We start from the raw sequence: 21,006 nt of genomic DNA, 5'->3' as shown, positions 1-21,006 counted from the left end.
CAAATAAAGGAAAAACTCAACGTCGTGTCGTATCAGGCTGTCAAAGAGAAGGCAGAGGACCGCGAAACATGGAAATTGCTCCACCGACAAGAGACTTACTCTTAAGTATATGATGATGATGATGATGATGATGATGATGATGGTTAATGGATATGGATTATGCAGATCTGTATCGACAGTATTTAAATCTAGACTGCACCTTATCAAAATCCACGTTTTTTATATCCAAATAATGAAGCCCTGTACACCATATCCTCCTAAAAATTGGATTTGAAATTACTGATCTCTATCTGGCTATCGCTTAAAAACGCGGTACCGATGTACTGCATCTGCTTTCTCTCGTATTTTCTCGGGAACGTTCGTATTTGTCATGCTACTTCAGTCAACCTCAGTACTTTTTGTACCGAGACTGACTGAAACAGCAAGTTACCGTAAAATATGATGGAAAATAATACTACATCTGTTAGCTTCCTTCCTTTTTTGATCATTTGTACATTACTTGTACCAAATGATCAAAAAATAACTGATTAAAATCTCGTTACCGGATCGCCGTCGTATGTCGTATGGTATCCACCACATGCCAATTTGAACGTACACTGACATCAGAAATATATTTGTATCATACTATTTAGTTATCGTGCGTTTCGCCCGCGCTAATACTATGACATGTAGGTATCTACAGTCACGGACTTTAATTGTTGAGGCATTTGGGCATTTACTTTACATTTGGCATTCATATCAATTTGACAACCAAATTAGCTTGAACGATGGATCAACATTTAAAGACTGTGACCGTACAAGCGAAATACACGATATCAGCTAGATCCCAACAAACAATTAGGTGACAGGCGACACTTAGCACCTATTTTAGAATCTTAAGACATAGAACGGCGGTGCAATAGCTGCATGGTATGAGCCTACAGGCTAAGGTGACATAAAAGTATTTAAGAGGTTCAGCTATATAGCTTTAAGAGCCACAGTAGCTATTTTAGCCGCTAAAATCCATGCTAAGCAGCTAGTGTTATAACTCAAAGGAATTGTATAACCGTAACATCTATATGAGTTATTAGCAGCTGCAATTTGCACTTATAAAAAGTCTTTTATAGCTCAGTGTACCGCAAACGTTACTTAACTCCCTTGTATCACATACAGTTGAATAGAGAAGTTATTAGTCGCTATTATAGATCATGTAGTCACAGACGAGCGTTATCCAGTACCTTAATACATCTTATGCTGTTATCTTATATGTCATTCTGATATCAGTGTTTCGAATTGGCCCGTCAAACTCGAACTCCAATGGAAACTATCAATTACGGAAGACTGACTAGTGTTTACTCAAGCTAAGGCGGCTGATGAATTATGTAGACTGGTAAAACCGTATAAACTAAGAAATTATCATCTATTTGCACGTACAGTCGGGGTGAAACGGTCAATCAACTTTTAATCAATTTTCAATCAATCAATCAATCAATATATTTTATTTCAGACCATGTCCATAGTGTTAGTGTACATTCCCTAAGCCTATGTTAGTTAAACCTATACTAACAACTTATTTTTTATTTTTTTACTAGCCTATTATGGTGTCCCACTGCTGGGCAAAGGCCTCTCCCCTTGTCTTCCACGACTCCCGATATAGTGCCTCCTCCGGCCAGTTGTTAAGAAAGGTGTCTAGGTCGTCCCGCCATCTCCGTCTGGGCCTGCCGGGTCCGCGCCCCTCTTCTGGCATCCATTTGGTGGCTATGCTAGCCCATCTGTCTGGATGCATGCGGCAGACGTGACCGGCCCAGTCCCATTTGAGCCTAGCAATCTTCTCAGCGAACACCGAACAACTTATAATAACTTATAAACTAAGCCTCTGGATCCCATATGTACATTGTCCCAATGTTTCCAGAAGGCGCAAGCAGGCGACTCGTGGGCGACTACACTAGGCGCACGAGGCTGTTGGAACTGTCTCGCACGCGACGCATCAGGGAGGCAGATTCAGGGATCAGGGACGGATGATTTTGCTGATCAGATTTAACTGGAATGTAATGTTTATTATAATTAGTATTAGGTATGCAACGTGTTTGCATACCTAAAAACAAAAAATAGTATGCGTTCCGCTCACTATCAATATCATGTAATTATATTGCCATTACTTGCCGTAACTTACGTTTATTTATGGCCTGACGTTTCGAACGTGACGTTACGTTCGTGGTCACAGGCAGACTGGCGAGCAATTGTATCAACATCTTCTTACATTTGCTAATCACTGAATTCGACGAAGACGAAATCCCCTGTCCTTCGTGGAATCCAGTGATTAGCAAATGTAAGGGGGAAAACATCCCATCATATACCATCGGATGTCGTGAGTGTTGTGTGTAGGCCAAGTTATATTTGTATGTTTCGTTCTACTGCCAAAAATGGCCAACTATTACTTTATAACTACAATAGGTTTATGCAATACAATACAATACAAATGAAGGCATGTTTACAAAAACAACATAACATTTTTTGCGGATTTGAGTTTTTGGTATCATAGAATTCGTCTAAGCAGGATCTACACGTAGAGCAAAAGATAGTGTCCAAAAATAACTCCAATTGTCCAAAATTAGTCCTAAAAAATATACCTATACTAGTTAAGTAAGATAAATCTGTATCTCTCTGATAAAATACAAAACATAATTTCTATAGAAACTTGTTTTATTTTCTTACAAAAAGAACGTAACTAACAAATTTTTAAAAACAAGCTTAAGTGACGAACTTATTTTTCAATTTTTTTCCAAAAATACTGGTCTTTGAAATGTGTAATCGTATATTTCAGAACTATTGGCCACTTACTAAAATCACCTATACAATGTTTATGTCCAATAACTAATATATAAGAAAACATTTAGTTTTTTTCGTTTCCTGTAAATTCATGTCTAGTGTAGTTATGTTTTTTCTGTAAACATGCCTTCAAATATTCTTTATTGCTAATCAATATGAAAAAGAACATGACATACAAATTAAGCACTTAAACTATGGTAGTCAACACGTTTTATACGTTATCTTAACGCAGATTTTCGTATATCTACGACAATATTTCCCATTTCTCGCAAAGACATCGGATTCGAGAAAAACGTATCGTATGAACTAAAAATACATATAAATAATCACGCCTATTTCCCGGAGGGGTAGGCAGAGACCACGGATTTCCACTTGCTACGATCCTGACATACCTCTTTCGCTTCCTTCACTTTCATAACATTCCTCATACACGCTCGCCGGTTTAGGGTGCTCTTGACCTGGCCTTTCTTCAGGAACTAAAAATAAACTCATAAAAATGTAGGAAGCGGCGTGTTTTGATCAACAGCTTCAGTCGTATTCCAATAAAACATCATTACATTTATTTCCTTGATGTCGATTCTGTCCTTACGATTTGATATGGTTTTCATCTCATTTTCATCTCACCAATAAGTGCCCGGGCCCGGGCCCGGGTATGTCCTTAAACTACGTCCAAAAGAGAGGTATGGGCACTGTGAATGACATCTCGCTTTGTGTGGTAGGGCACAGGACAGCGGATCTCATTCCAGATCTAGAGCAGAGCCCAACTGGGGAGGTACCTCCACCTTACAGAAAACCGCAGCCAAATAACACTAGACCCTACTAATAGTGTTGTGTTCCCTGCCGGTGAGTAAGGTTGCCAGAGCTCGAGGGAGAGGAGTGTTAGGGTCGGCAACGCGCATGTAAGTCCTCTGGAGTTGCGGGCGTACATAGGCTATGGAGACTGCTTAACATCAGGCGGCCGTATGCTTGTTTGCCACCGACGTAGTATTAAAAAAAAATGCGGGCAAGATGATCGTGCTCCCTCATTCATTGTGTTATGTGTGCCATTTTCAACCAAAAGGGTACCTACTTATTGTCGGTTCGCTATAAGGCGCTATTTCCATATAGCTTCAATTCGAAATCAACCATCGACAAGCGACAATGTGGTACCTTTTTGGTTGAAAACGTCACATTTAGTGTTGTATAAAGTTATAGTTAAAGCACGATGACATGACATTCACTAGCACTTATCATTTTGTTACCAAGGCGTTTTATATGCTCCCACGCTAGGAAAAATGGCATAACATGTTGTATAAAACCGTAAAATGAAACTAATTGTTATAGCAATTGCTATATATGTGACATTTTCAACCAAACGGTACCACATTGTCGCTTGTCAATTAGGTTGATTTCAAATTGGAAACGGAAATAGCGCCTTATTGACAACCGACAATAAGTACCCTTTTGATTGAAAATGGCACATATTATTACTAAAATGTGGTATTTTCTATAAAAAGGGACCTTATTGTCGATGGCGCTTACGCCATTATTGACGATGCTCCGATATAAATACAATGCCGCGCGACGCTATGCGGCGTAAGCGCCATCGACAATAAGGTCCCTTTTTATAGAAAATGCCCCCAATAAAAGTTCAATGGGGCATCAGGGGCATGTTAAGCCATTTGGTGCCGACTGTACAGTAAAGCTAGGAAGTAGCTTGACAGTTTCTGCCGCGCTTAGGACGGAATATTAATCGCGATGGAAATGCTGGAATACTTGCTACTTATAAAAACAATGGCAGCGTATCTTTATTCTTAGTTGCATACGACTGTCCTATTTATAGAATGATAGTGTTTCTCACGAGGAATTAATAGCTATTTGAACTTATACCAAGCGAGGCAAAGTCGAAAAATTGCCAATCATTATCTTTATCTGTCTATCTAACGCTTTTGCGTATTCGGCAGATAACGATTTTTCGATATTGGCAGTACGGCGAACGGCCTGATTCGAACTTTAAGATACGTCAAAAATATGCCAAAGATACGATATGGATCGGATATGTCAGTGTCAAAAGTGACGTTTTTGTGTAAAGAACATGTAAAGAAACGTATCTTTAGCAAATTTTTGAGGTATCTTAAAGTTCGAATCTGGCCCAAAGTAATCAGTCAGGCCTATGAAATGATTTGTTGACTCAAACGTAATAAATAAAAAAAGTTTGTTATTGAGAATATTGAAATATATGTACATAAAGTCTGTCAAGCCATTTCCGTCAGTCATAGACATAGTATGTACAAGTAGTTATAGACGCGCTACCGAGCGACCGGGGGTAAGAGAAAGACTATTCATATAAAATTTGGGCAGCATAGGATTTTTTCTATATCACTCTTATAAATTTCGGTATTTCGCCATCGCCTCCTATCTATGATGCCACCCGGTTGGTGATAAGGACAAAGCATGGCACTATTTTTTCTTTTCTCTATCAAAGAGTGTCAGGCCCTTGCCGTCAGTAGAAAAAAGCGGCAAATTTAAAAAATGTAAGAGCGAAGAGAATTCTTCCCATAGAAAATTTGAATTTCTCACCTTTTTCTACTGACAAAGTTGTTTGACTGGCTATAAAATATAACTTGTCTAAAATATAATACATTAATATTATCCAAAAAATGAAATTGGAAATTAATATTCCAATACAACACTGAGAACAATAAGATCTAAAAAGCGTTCCTAACGGCAAACAAGACATCCCAAGGGAGTTATCTAGAAACGCCCAAGGTTACTATTACTGATTTACCTACTATTTACTAGAAGAACCTACCAAGAAGATCTCGCGCGTTCCTATCAAATAGTTTCAAATTAATTAGTTTTTAATTTAGTTTGTTATTTTGATTTTAATTATTTTTAGAGATACCTACTAATATGATTATATTTTTTTTTTGTAAAAATATATAAAAAAAAGCTATAAGGTAGATATGTAAAAAAAAAATTTAAAGCAAAAAAGTTAATGTATAATTTCCAAGTTATTACCTACATAATATTTTTTTACGTGTCCATAAATTATGCCCCGTTTCCCTAATTCTCGCATAAATCGTTAAAATCGCGGTTGTATGACTGGACGGCCTAACTATTAACTAATTTAGTTCTTTGAAAGCTTTTAAAGGCCGGTTCTTTAAAAGAACGAATGAAAAACGTCATAAAAATGAAGAAGGCAATAGTCGGAAAAGCTACAAAATAAATAAAAACAAAAGCAGTAGCGACGAAAGTTATTTCACCGAACTTATATTTTCATCAGAATTCAAGCCGTGAAACGCCGCAGCCAATAAATTATATAATTTCAACCCCTTTGTACTGCGCATTCTTTAAAAACCCTTCCAAACAATTCCAATCAAAACCCTAAACGCAATGATAATAAAACGAAAATTACTAGTGTCAAGTAAAGGGTGTTGACATGATTTTTGTTCATAGATAATCTAGAGCTTATAAGGGAACTTTTTAAACGTAAAAACGCAATGCGATATAGGACGTTCCGTTGTACGGAGAGGGAACCATGCGCAAAGCATTCGGGTAGTCGCTGCGACCGCCGGAGGCCGTGTCGCTGGAGCTTTACTCTAGCGCGAGCGTATTTAAAAAAATTCGACGCGATGTGATTCGAAATTCGGACCGCGCGATTGTGCTTGGAATTTAAAAAATAAAATTCGGAAGTGACGTGAGTGGATTTGAAGTTTTTTGAAATTGGAATTAAGTGTGAGAAGTGTCGGAGATTTGAGTGTTTTGTTGTGTTCTAGACCGGATTTCATGTTGGCATCTAGTGTTTTGTTTGCTGAAATTGGATATAGTGCGGCAAAGTGAGGTAAGTCTAATTTTCGTGTTTTATTTTTTTAATTAATTAGGGTTCTTAAAATATATTTAATTAACATAATTATAATTAATAAAATTATATAGGTGATAACATAATAAATAAGCGTTATACTGATATGATATTCACATTTCAAAAATAAATATCTAATTAGTACGTTTAATTTAGTTCGATCGTGATGGAAAAAAAAATTGAACTTTTTGAAGAATAATAATTTGTTATATAATTATTTTTATAATTAAAACGTGAAGAAATACTTAAGAAATACGCTTATTCGGTAATGAAATGCAAAGTTATCTCGGAAATACCTACGTTTACGGTCATAAATTAAGATTATCGAGTTACCAGTATTTGAGGATTGCGGAAAGTAGGGAACAATTTTTTATAATTATTTATGCAGCCATAATTATCATATTTCCATAATGCGTGAACATTAATATAAAAAATGCAGATAATTAATGAAAACTTATGATACATATCGAAGTTAGTGTCGAAAAAAAAATAGGCAAAACTCGTTAACTTTATAAAATGTTATATAATCTTACCTAATAAGAGTAGACTACAATAAAACAATCTGACAAGGTATAGTCCAAACGCTCCCGACTATTTTCTTATTTATTGCACAATACATAAAGCAACATGAAGGTACAAATGGCGGACTATCCAAAACCAAATTGTATGAAATAATGAATAAAATTTACGGAAGGCATTACTTTGCGGAAATCCATATTAATTAATACAAAAATATTACTTTGCTCATCATCTTCCTCGCGTTATCCCGGCAATTTGCCACGGCTCATGGGAGCCTGGGGTCCGCTTGACAACTAATCCTAAGAATTGACGTAGGCACTAGTTTTTACGAAAGCGATTGCCATCTGACCTTCCAACCCAGAGGGGGAAACTAGGCCTTGTTAGGATTAGTCCGGTTTCCTCACGATGTTTTTTCCTTCACCGAAAAGCGACTGGTAAAAATATCAAATGATATTTCGTACATAAGTTCCGAAAAACTCATTAGTACGAGCCGGGGGTTTGAACCCGCGACCTTCGGATTGAAAGTCGCACGCTCTTACCGCTAGGCCACCAGCGCTTCGCTAATCCGCGAAAATATTATCGCATTGCGAGCGGCACAGGATCGGTCGGAGTGGCGAGCCTTGGGGGAGGCCTATGTCCAGCAGTGGACGTCTATCGGCTGAGATGATGATTATGATGATGAATCCGCGAAAAGCAAATCTTTTATAATATTTTTGTGGTTAAAGCAATTTATTTTCTCAAAAGAAATTTAACATTTCACTTTAATAGAGAAAATCAAAGATAAAACATAAAATATGAGTGAGCATGCAGGTAATTAACAAGTTATAATAACAATTTTTTTTTATTAATTGACTTGTGTGACTTCGTTAAGGCGTGATTATTATTTAAATGTCGCAGTTCGACGGCAAAATAAATTCATAAATGGAAAAAAAACCAGATAAAACAAAACGAAGATACTTAATAACGTATTCAACTTCTGGACTATAGTACTGGACTATACTCAGTGATTTTAAGGGGACCACTGACTATCAGTCCGCCGGTCGATATCGGCCTGTCAGTTAGAACAAAAATTTGACACTTCCGAACAACTGACAGCCCGATATCGTCCGGCGGACTGATAGTCAGTGGGCCCCTTTAGGGTCGTCATCCTGAATGTCAAAAACGTGTTGTTAAGATGGTCGTACTAAACAAATTACCCCACGGGACATGGGATGGCACCACAAATTCCCAAAAAAAAACTAATGTACACCTTAGAGCAAAAATGAACGAAACGTATGTACTCAGGATATATTTTTTCTTGATTTTCATATCGGTCCTATGCTACGGGAAATCTTATTCAGTATGACCATAAAGTAACTTATACTAGAGCGGTACTGTCATAGTAAATTTTGTAACCCCAGTAAATTCACTGCCATCTGTCGACACACTTTAAAACTAAAAATAAATATTTATAAAAATACGATAAAATCTATTTAAATATGGATAAATGATTTTTTTATTTGCATTAATTATTTTTATGATTTTGACCCATGTTCTTTCACTGATATGCGTTAAAATTGTTAAATAACAAACGAAACAGTCAATGCCATCTATACGACAGTGGGCCAAAACTAGTGGCGCCCTCTGAACGAGAATCAAATTTTCTTGATTTTCGAGGCACGTTTTTTCCTTAGACTGTAAATATCTATTACGGAGTTATATCTATCTTTGGTATGACCATCTTAATTTTCATTTTTTTTTATTAATTCATTCATTCGGGATCATGGACCCCAAAATCACTCAGTAGGTACCTACCTAGTATAATAATACATATGGCAGATTACAATGTTACACATAATCTTCTCAAATATTTATTTTATTATCTTGATAACACATCTGCCTTATTAAATTAGTCTTCAGTAATTATTTGAGAGCAAATACGTTAAACCTTTGTTTTAATTTAATTAGATCTGTGAAACAATGCTGGCTTAATTTAAATACTTCAGAAGAGAAAGAAAACATCATTAAGTCAATTGATCTAAATGGAGCACATTTTTAGGGTCCGGTCCGAAAATGATAAAAGGAACCCTTATGGTGCGACTCTATCCGTCCGTCTATCACATCCTTAAATATATTGAGAACTACTTACGGCACTTAATAAGTAACAAAACTATGCATTTTAAGGCTGGACAAAGCCGTATAAATGTGCCATTTTCAACCAAAAGGGTACTTATTGTCGCTTGTCAGTAAGGCGCTATTCAGAGTTCAAAGTGTTTTTATTTGTGAGTATATTATGTCAAACTGATTACGCTGGCAGTAAATAAATATTTGTAGCATTATACCCTGCCTGATGGCGTACAAAAACTTGAATAATTTCCTTACATACTAACATGCGAAATAAATTGACATATCTATATTAATACCTAGTTATTATTAATATTTAAGTCATGTCAAATCGGAAGCGTTAAAATTATATTAAAATTCAGAAATAGTGTAAAAACAATTATTATCAATTTAAAATGTCAGTAGTTTGTGCTTAAACTGATTTAAGGGTAACATTCAGAAATGGACAGGCAATTTGTTATAAATCTTACTAGCTAAGCAGAACACACTTTTGCGCATTAGGGCAGTATTTGCGGAAACAGGAAAGAGATTCTGAGGATACCTGGAATTTCCAGCAAATACCTCAGACCGTCCTGAATACTGTTGGGTTTGTTTTGATGTACATCGCAATTTCAAAAATGTAGATGCAGGGTATTTCCATATAGATTCAATTAGAAATCCACCTCATCAACAAACGACAATGTGGTACCTATTAGATTATTTTAAACCGGGTCACTCACGTATTATTAAGTCGAATAGCTCGATATGTTTCGGTCCAATTTACGAGGACCGTCTTCACGGAGACACGACACGTCTTCACTGGTCGAGGGCGCGGCGTGGCTGGGCGGGGGGGTTGGTGGGGGAGGGGGGGGGGGGGGTACGTGAGTGACCCGGTTTAAAATAATCTAATATGTTTGAGTCTCACGGGAGTTTTATAGTTAAAATGTGGTACCTTTTGGTTGAAAACGTCACAAGTAGTTTTATTTTCATGAATGACTATCGCGGTAACCGATGACATGATATTAAACATGATACGGTTCTTATTCATGATTCGGTTGTGTGCCGTTGCATAAAAAAACATTTATTTAGGAAGATACAATCCATGTTTTAGTTACAAATATACTTAAATTACTACAAATTACATTGTAAACATGTTGAATGTTATCTTCTAACCTAACGTTGTCCTGATTTATTAATTTTACTAACTGTTTTTTTTATAACTCGAAAATAAACTCATTTAACATACAAATATTTTAAAATAAAAATCATGTTGACAAAACTCTTACGTAAACGTGCTTGTTGTGACAAGTCAACTGGTGTAACAATGTTACGCCTTTAGTTCCATTTTATTTAAATTCTGGAATTTCTCGTACTTATTTTGTAAATAGTAGGTAGCGATTATCGTTTTAATTTTTCGAGTATTAATCCTGCACCTAACAACCATCTCTTTTTAGCCTAGTGGTTGACTGGTAGAGAATGCCTTATGGCATTAAGTCCGCCATTTGTACTTATAATTTTATGTGCAATAAAGTTTAAATAAATAAATATTCATGTACTAAAGGACATTCAGATTATAAATTCATGGTTGTAAAATCTAATACCGCTAAGCAATAAGCAGTCCGTGCAGTCCTCAGTTTGCTAATGCCATAGCTAATGCTCTCTCTAAACGTCACTGATAATCAAATGTGATTTTCAATACATTGATATTGAAAAAAAAAAAACAATTTTGTAACCATCATGCTAGTACTACTTTTTAGTATAAAAGAAGTATTTAGTTTTAGTTTTAAGTGTTAAATACTAGATTCAAAGACACAAACATAATGGTTTATACACTAGCGATTTCGGAAGAGCGGGGTTTTCTGTCACAAGCATATCTAATGCTTAAAAGAAGACCTCATCCCATGCTGTAAACTACTTGTAAGGAACCAATAAACATATTTTCATTTTTTCATTTTTCATTTTTTGATATATTTGGTTGATCGTTCCTGCTACTTAGGCAGCAATTTTCTAGGAGTGCATACCATTTGTTGCAACATCTTACAACCTTAAAAGCTTCATATTAAAAAATCTCGCAACAGCCAGACATCAAAGTGATCATGTTATACATCAATTTTTGCTGGACTCTAAAAAACTTAAAAGAAACTTAGTTATCTTTTACCAAATTTAGGCCATCTAGGCTATCCATCAAACGAGACGTCTAGACCAAACTAAGCTAACCCGCGTCAGCTTACGAACTTAAATTACATGTTACGCAATGCACCAGAAGGGTTGAACTGTTGTGTAACAGATGTACTGAACAGGACCATTGATTTGTGTAACCGAGGACGTTGAAAACGCCATTATATTTTGGTAAAATCGCTACATAAACTGGCCATAACTGATTGATGATTTTTTTATGATTAATAGGCTTTAACAGGCTTTAATTAGAAAATTAACTTTAATTGCACTTTTGTTTTGTTTACAATTTATCCATTTTAGTTTTATCCATTTTTGTTTTATTTTTCCATTCTTGTTTTATTTTTGTTAAAATGAAAGAGTATTGTTGTAACATTGTTTTGACAACTTGGAATTTATATTTCTAGTTTAATTTAGTATTTATATAAGTCACATTGTTTTCATACTATTTTTTAGGAAACTGTAGGTCTATAAGTCTATTACCCTACATTGTAACAAGTTATTAATATAAGAGACTGTTTGTTTCTAAATAAATTAAATAAAAATAAATAAATATTTTTTTTTTATAACTGGGTCCAAACTTACGTTGACAAACTTTTTGTCCGTATAAAATGCGAAAAAGCAGTAAATTTTTTCTAACATTGAATAGTTAGATATCATTTAACAACACAAATAATATCATGATAGGGTGATCAACAACGGGATAGCGAGAATAATTTTGACTTATCATCATAACGTAAGTATATTAACTTATATGTCACATAAATAACAACAGTAGTAGTGAATTTACTTAAACACGTCAGCGTCATTGTAATTTGGAATTCTTATTTATTAATTTTGCACTTTTGTGTTTCCCTCATAGGGGTTTTTGAAATTTTGATATACAAATTAGGTTAAATCCCCAGTTAAATTTACAGTTACAAAAATGCAATCAATAAATTACATTGACATCGACAATTATTAAAAATATATTGTAACTGGACAGGACTAATCAAATTCAGCACAGCAAGCTTTACAAAATTTCATACGCATAATTGTATCCGAGCACTACATATCTATAAAAGGCATTTTTGCTCAGATTTTTTTTAAGTCTGTAGACCCCTTGTGCTAATGGCCTTCTAACCCTGGATTGGCATTAGTAAAACAATTAATAGTAGATTGCTAACCAAGGGATGAAAGGCATTCATTCCTGCCGAGGTTGTTTGGCGCTCGAACGCAGTGAGAGCGCCAATAGTCCGAGGCTTAAATGATGCCTTTCACCCGAGGTAAACACTCCACTTTTTATTTCGAATACGAGGAAAGTAAAATGCATGTGTTATTTTAAAAACGTGACTATTTATAGTATTTCTTGAGGGTACTTTCAATTAACAATTAAAAAGTATCGTTATTTATGGAATGGGGAGTTAAATATCACAATGGAAATTTTATAACAAATTCATTTAAACCCAAATTTCAATTGCTTATTGTAAAAAAATATAAAAAATCGTACTTGGTTCGTAAAATGCTCTAGTGCAGAGACGTATCATTTTCTGCACACCTTTTAGAACAACAACGACCCTCTTTCAGAGCATGAGAAATGAAAAGATGCTAACTATTCTTAGGTATTCAGTCGGCACAAATATTGTCCAATTAACACTCCGGTGCGCAAATATTTAGACCGACTAAGCTTAAGTTCTCCTTTAGATTAATCGAGTATTGTCCTCAGACGCGGATTAAATGCTGGCCGTTATTCACAATATAAATACAATGGGGTACAATGGTAGAATAAAAGATATAATAAATTGACCAATAACAGACAAATTAACTTCTTTTTAGGGTTCCGTAACCAAAGGGTAAAAACGGGACTCTATTACTAAGACTCCGCTGTCCGTCTGTCCGTCTATCCGTCTGTCTGTCACCGGGCTGTATCTCATGAACCGTGATAGTTAGACTAGACTGTTGAAATTTTCACAGATGATGTATTTCTGTTGCCGCTATAACAACAAATACTAAAAAGTACGGAACCCTCGGTGCGCGAGTCCGACTTTTCCGGGTTTTTTAGAAATATCAAAAGAATTAGCTAATGAAACATGGACATGTGACGTGACTGTCAAGTTGCCCTTGCCTTGCCTCGATTTATTACATAGAAATTTCAACCCAATATTTTTCAAAAAGCAAAGAAGACATTTCTTCAACCAGAAACTTTATTTTGGATACTGACAGATCATAAGAAATTCGGATCAAATTTATAACCGGAAGGGCTACCGCGAAAACCGAAATTCGCAAATTGCGGGGATCTTTCTCTTTTACTCCAATGAAGGCGTAATTAGAGTGACAGAGAAAAATTCCCGCAATTTGGAAACTTCGATTTTCGCGGTTATAGCCCTGTTATCATCACACCAGCCTTAGATTGTCGCGGTCAGTATGGATCAAGCGGAGACCAATGATAGAGGGCCTTGAAAGCTATTATTTGACCCCTATGTGTGCTCAGCGAAAATTAATGGTCTCAGACTGGGGGTTGGATCCATACTAAACGTTTGCCTTGTATATATATCACTTTTTGGAACCAAGGAAGCGGTACAATATCTAAAAACTGTAAATCTCTGAAGTAGAGTAACACAAAAAGCCATACGAAAAAAAAAAAAAACAAAAAAAAAAAACATTTAAGTAAGTAGATATTGTAGATTGTCTATAGGGTCGTTATCTGGGTCGATTTCGTTTAGTTTTCGATTTTTTTTGTCAGATTTCGAGAAAATTTGGCGGATAAATAGAGTTCCCTGTTCTGTATAATATTAAGCCCAATGTAGATATTGTAGATTGTCGATAGGGTCGTTATCTGGGTCGATTTCGTTTAGTTTTCGATTTTTTTTGTCAGATTTCGATAAAAATTGGTGGATAAATAGAGTTCCCTGTTCTGTATAATATTAAGCCCAATGTAGATATTGTAGATTGTCGATAGGGTCGTTATCTGGGTCGACTTCATTTAGTTTTCGATTTTTTTTATGTCAGATTTCGAGAAAATTTGGTGAATAAATAGAGTTCCCTGTTCTGTATAATATTAAGCCCAATATTATCGTATGTCCTAATAAATCTTCCACTGAATTACGAAAAAGTATGGCAGTAACTCACAACCTAACCTAATGACTTGTGTCAGTATTTTAAATAGATATTTATTCAATCACACAACGTAAAACAGAATAGTTGAAATCAAAATAGTTACATCAATTTAAATTTAAACTTTGCTACTAACTTAAAATATAATATGCAATCATCAGTTACAATATTCAAAAGTATGTATCATATAACACGATATCGAGGTTTCATTTGTACTAAAATTTTACTTTAATGAACGTCATAATCAAAAAAACAAATGTCAGTCGATCGCTCTATAATGTTCCACTCGGTAATTGAAATCCCTCGGTTGTGCGGTTTGGCCGCCGCCGTGCGTGCGGTTTTGTATGAACAATCTAATGATTAAAAGAGCTTAAGTCGCAAGTAAATTTACAAAAAACATGAATTAATTGGTTTATTTCAACTTTTATATATGAAGCTGGTTTATCGGAAGTAGTTTTTAATGGGAAAAAGTGTAATTTTATTGTTTTTTATTTTTTTTGACGTTTTGTAGTCAAAATCAATGTTGATGCCCATATTTTTGACATTTGTAGCAGCATTGCAGTCGGAAGTAATGGCGCGCCGCAGCATTTTGAATCCTCATACATATTTCTTCCTAACACTCTCTGACATTCAGTTATTAGTCACAGTATGTAGTTAGTTAGTTAGTTAGTTTTGCTGGGCATTTTCCGCAACTCGACATCCAATGTGCCTATTTTGCGTGAAACGAGGTAGCGCTACTCTAACCACCCCAGCTCCTCCACGAAGCCTAGCAAGGTCTTCAGGTTGCTAGTAGCTTCCTTTAGTGTGCATGGATTTCCTAGGTATTTGCTCCTATATACTTCTACCTGTTTACAGTCTAGGAGAATATGTTTTGTTGTTTCTTCTTCTGCCATGCACGCTCTGCACATGGGGCTGTCCGTTTTACCCATAATATGTAGGTGTTTGTTTAGTGTGTTATGTCCTGTTATTAATCCTACTATTTTACGTAGTTGGCTTCTTGGTGTTTTCAGTAATATTTTGGTAAGTTTGTGGTTCAGTTCCGGTAGAATTTCTTTGGTTTGCCTGCATGTCTTCATTTCATTCCAGTACTTGTTGTGCAGTTGTCTGTGATGTTGTTCTAGCTGGTTGTGTATGTAGGATATTGGTAGAGGCATAATTGGCTCGGGTCCATATGCCGGTGTTTCTGAACCTTTCCTGGCCAGTTCATCCGCTGCATCGTTTCCTCTTGATCCACTATGCCCCTTTATCCATTGTACTCTTACTTTGTTGCCTTCTTTGCTCACTTCAGTGAGGCTCCGATCACAGTATGTATTGGAAGGTAGGTATGCGAGAAAAAACCGGCCAAGTGCGAGTCGGACTCGCGCACCGAGGGTTCCGTATTTTTTAGTATTTCTTGTTATAGCGGCAACAGAAATACATCATCTGTGAAAATTTCGACTGTCTAGCTAACAGACAGACAGACGGACAGATGGACAGCGGAGTCTTAGTAATAGGGTCCCAGTTTTTACCCTTTGGGTGGAACCCTAAAAAGTACTGCTTCTATCGTTATAGTAAATTTTTAAGACTACAGTTTAAAAAAAAGCAACCCGAGAGAAAAACAAAATGGCGTCTAATGGAGTGCGCAACGTTACTGAGAATTTAAATACTGCTTTGTGGAATAAGAATTGTAGAATTGAACTGTCGGTCTGATTCGAACTTTTAGATAGAATAGATAGGTACGTCAAAAATTTGCTAAATATACGATATGGATCGGATATGTCAGTGCCAAAAGTGACGTTTTTGTTTGAAGATACGTCACTTTTGACACTTATATATCTGATCCAGTTTTAAAGCAAACTACTCTGAATTTTAAGCAATATTCGTACAATTTGATAGTCCATTTTGTATGCAATATGCAAAATATCGTAATTAAAACTGCCATTAACTGCCCAAAGGTCTTAAACAGTTTAAGTAATCGAATATTAACTATAAAGTAATTGTTTCACAATCTCATCCTTATCTTATTCTGTTATTAAATTTGATATTACATTGAAAAAATAATCTTATTTTTATAGTGATATGCTTTAAATTAAGCGGTTTTATTTTATTCACGAAAATCAATAACAGTGGCATTTTTGAGATAGCGCTAACTTTTTATTTCCATACCGAGATAAAGTAACCATTTTAAAATTGCATCCAGATTTCAATGCATAAAAGATCAGTTAACTTCTGAGTATTAGAATAAAGTGGAAAATCCTTTGGCACAGTTTTAGCAAACGTAGTTAAAGTTGCATTGCATATATTTGAATGTTTTAGCGAATTTGAATGTTTAACTTGTTTTTTCTATATGTTATGATGGTTAATTTAATGCATAGCTGCCGAAATACGATTGATCCATATAAAGATAAGAATTTGTTAATCTATTCATACATTTAATAGCTTTATATTTGGCCACTTAGCAAAAGCGAAAAAATATACTTAGGACGTTTAAGTTAAAAATGATAATATAACATTTAAAAATTTCGCGGTTTAAACACATATTAAATCACATTTAGAAACGGGTCTATCGCGAATTTATTTTGTTACCTTTATTAGCCGCGACCACGACCAGTGAAACCTGTGTCGAAACGTCGGTAAATAAAGGTAACAAAATAAATTCGCGATAGACCCGTTTTTAAATGTGATTTAAAAATGATAATGTTTCTATTAAACCAAATTAAAGTTACCACCGTAAGCAATAAGATAAGATGTACCTATGTTGGCTATGTACTTAATAATTAACTAGGCAACTAACTAGCTAAGACTACCCTTCTGTGTTTTAAGGGAGTCCCCTCTGCCAACTGTCTTGCACTTTGGCAGAAGAATTATATATATATATATATATATATATATATATATATAAATCTCCAAACATAAAATATAGCTGTCGTCACAGTTTTTTTTGACCCTACCTATACCAACAGAACACAAAATGGAAGGCGGGTGTAATTGCGTGGACATTTCAATTTGTCGTGTTCGTGCAAGCCGCCATGTTGCGATGGCTCAAATATTTCAGGGGCTTTTCCGTCACAGACCCGCAAATATTTTCAAGGTCAATCATTGAGGGCATGCTTGAAAAAGTTTTCATCATCTTCGGCATACCAGATTGCTGGGATCCTTAAAGCTTCTCGGCAACTTATGCTAAGAATTAGCTCAGGCACTAGTGTTTTACCTTTGAACATAAAGAGAAAACTAGGCCGAATTAAGATTACTATGTTTTCTATTACCGAAAAGCGACTACCAAGTCAATGCTTGGACTAGGTACCGTAAACTGATTCGTGGGGTAACTTTGACCATCGATTTTTGAGGAATAGGCAGTTGATTTTTGAACGCAAACTTAAGAATTTTGTAGTTGGCAACCTTAACAGAAATACATGATAAAAGTGGCCAGTAACAAACTCCTTACGGTTTATAACTCGACGATCAAGGTTGACCTTACGAATAAAAGTAACCCCAGTTTAAGGTGCTTTAGAAATAAAGCATTTATTGTCCAAATGTCCACAGTATACTAATGTCTGCCGAATAACTGTGGAGTACAAAATAGCAGAAGGGTGTAATTGTGTGGACATTACAATTTGTCGTGGAAGCCATGTTGCGATGGGGCTTTTCCGGATTGAACCCGTGACATTACGGAACAGGAAGCTGTGATTATAAGTAATCAATGATAAAACGGGACTCATATGTATAATATACATATAGAATAGAATAGAATAGAATAGAATTCATTTATTCATGGTAAACTACATTTCATACAAACGTATTAATTACAAAGAAAAAGTATATTTAAAACAATAAAATATATACCTAGTTATACAGTCCATATGAGTCCGTAATTATGTATTCTGATACAATAAACAATATTATTGTTTATTTTATAGGATTGAAAAATCAGGAAGTACTTGTTTATTCTAAAGTTGACTTGTTTATATGTAACTTTATTTGTTTTATTTGTTGATATGTAATTGTTTTTTTTTTTTTTTTTTTTATTATTTATTAAGAAACAAACAGTCTTATAAAACAGATGAGTATTTAAAGTAACATTTTTCTGGCAATAGACCTATAGTTTCCTATATGTAAACGACTATTAATAAAAACTTATTGCTAAGTACAAATGACAAACAATACATGCATATTGTACATATAGTCCGACAAGAAATTGCAGAAAATTAATAAGAAGAAGATGGCAATAATTTAGTACGGTTTTTTTTTAATTGTATCACTACATAGTATAAAACAAAGTCGCTTCCTGCTGTCTGGATGGATGTCTGTCCCTATGTATGCTTAGATCTTTAAAACTACGCAACGGATTTTAATGCGTTTTTTTTAATAGATAGAGTGATTCAAGAGGAAGGTTTATATGTATAATATCAGCATTGCACCCGTGCGAAGCCGGGGCGGGTCGCTAGTTATTTATAATTGTAATTGTATGTCATAATATATTCAAATTATATTATTCATTCATTCAAAGTTGGCCATTTGACCTGTCATTTTAATGACTACTTCCAGTTTAATAGAATCTCGGTGTTTACCGCATTATGACGTGATTAATAGGAGTTGTCGAACTTACAATGGCGCCCAATATCCTGCCCTAGTTGTGCCGGGTACAATGGGACCAATGCGCTATTCATGTGTTAAATATTAGGATATCCATAATGACACCAATTATGTCATTAAAAGTACTAACAATGGCAAATGGTAAATATTCAATTATTCATCGTAATGATCTGTCTGTTTCATCAAACTTTTGAGCTAACTTTTCTGGTAACTAGTAATGAGTTTTTCATGTGTCTTACTTAAATATTCAAATAAATAAATTGAATAATTAAATCGAAATAAATAAATAAAATAAATTATCTTCGGTTACCGCGATAGTTACTCATGAAATAAAACTATAAATCGGGATGTATTATAAATTCAATATACGCGATATAATCCGTTTTCATAGTTTTATTTCATAAAATAAATTAATTAAATAAATAAATAAATAATTTAATTTATTGCCTTAGCGATGTACAGTGTGACTTGGACTCCGACGCGAGATTATTTTATAATAGTATTTTTTTTTGTATTTGTTTAGATTTTTTCCAGACAAAATAGAATAATTTTCAACAGTCTTAGAAACCAGTGTAAGTAATTTCGATATGCATCTTCGTCGCCCATTATCCACAATACAAGCCTTAAAATTTAACGTATGATGTTATGTCGATTAGTGTAAGATTCTCCTATAATATTTTTCTTAATGAATAAGTGAGATTTAAACTTTCAGAGCCTGACAGGAATATCCCACCATTTCATCCGTCCGGTTCTGCGCGAAATATTATAAAATTATATTGTTACGGCTTTCCCGGTCGTTTCGCCGATATATGCGTGCGGGGCGCGCGGCGGACTACAAAATAGTTTTTATCCCGACGAAATGATATGTAGCTTCCTACGTGTCGCCAATAGCCAATCTTTGTGGCAGATGTGTCTGGTCTGGAGGATACTTTTCCATTACCTATAGGTATTTCGGGATTATAATAACAATAATATTTTTAAATATATTAATAACGGGTCACTCACGTGTTTTAAGTCGAAAACGCTCGACATGTTTAACTCCGTACCGAGGAGCGGAGGTACGGAGTGAAACATGTCGAGCGTTTTCGACTTAAAACACGTGAGTGACCCGTTATTAATATATTTAATATGTCTGTGTCTCGCGGAAGTTTTGTTATTAAAATATATTTTTTTATTTCAGGCCATTTTGCCCATAGATTACGGGATTAGGCAGCACCATCTCTCTTGCTATCCCGGAATCACTTTATACATACGTTGTTTTTTAGTATTAAACAATCTTGACGTATCTTTTTCCTGAAGAAATAATGTTACTATAACATTAAAGACTCGCGTTTTGAACACATATTAAATCACATTTACAATCGGGTCTATCGCAAACCGCGTCCAGTGAAACCTGTGTCGAAACGTTGGTAAATAAAGGTAATAAAATAAATTCGCGATAGACCCGATTGTAAATGTGATTTAATAATGTTACTATTACTTTTGAAACCAAAAGAATACAAATTCTTCTTCATCGTATAAAGGGATGGAACTTCAAAAATCAAAGGGTAATCAATAAACGTATAAAGTGAAAAACCCCGTGTCCGTTTCATGTAACGCGGGTTACTGAGTTATTTTCCACTTTTTTTCGAGTTTAATAAAAGCCTTTAAAAATAACCTTAAAAAACTGCTAATTGAAAAATGCTATTATACTGTTAACGAATTCCTAAACGACGCCAATGTATGACTTATTTAAAGTACTTAATTTGATTGCCTAACTTTGACTCAAATATTGACGAATCAGAATTTATTTATTTAGCAAAAATATTGACATTAAATCATTAGAATAAATTTTAGGTTAATCATGTATGTAAGTAAATTATGTGACGTATTATGAATATTAAGATTTGATTATTCTTACTGTAAATTATGTGTTA

General features: G+C 34.9%; 1 protein-coding gene across 1 annotated transcript in view; it reads left to right on the top strand.

The window, feature by feature from the left end:
• The first annotated feature begins 6,240 nt into the window (after positions 1-6,240).
• LOC134755156 (protein madd-4) overlaps positions 6,241-21,006 on the top strand; it is a 504,570-nt gene continuing 489,804 nt past the window's right edge. Inside the window, exon 1 of the mRNA XM_063691660.1 lies at positions 6,241-6,631. The gene's annotated coding sequence lies outside the window, so the exon portion shown is untranslated. The remainder of the gene's footprint in view (positions 6,632-21,006) is intronic.

The sequence above is a fragment of the Cydia strobilella genome, chromosome 2 (genome assembly GCF_947568885.1).
Source record: "Cydia strobilella chromosome 2, ilCydStro3.1, whole genome shotgun sequence".
NCBI classification, from domain to species: Eukaryota; Metazoa; Arthropoda; class Insecta; order Lepidoptera; family Tortricidae; genus Cydia; species Cydia strobilella.
This window is presented reverse-complemented; position numbering and strand designations above follow the sequence as displayed.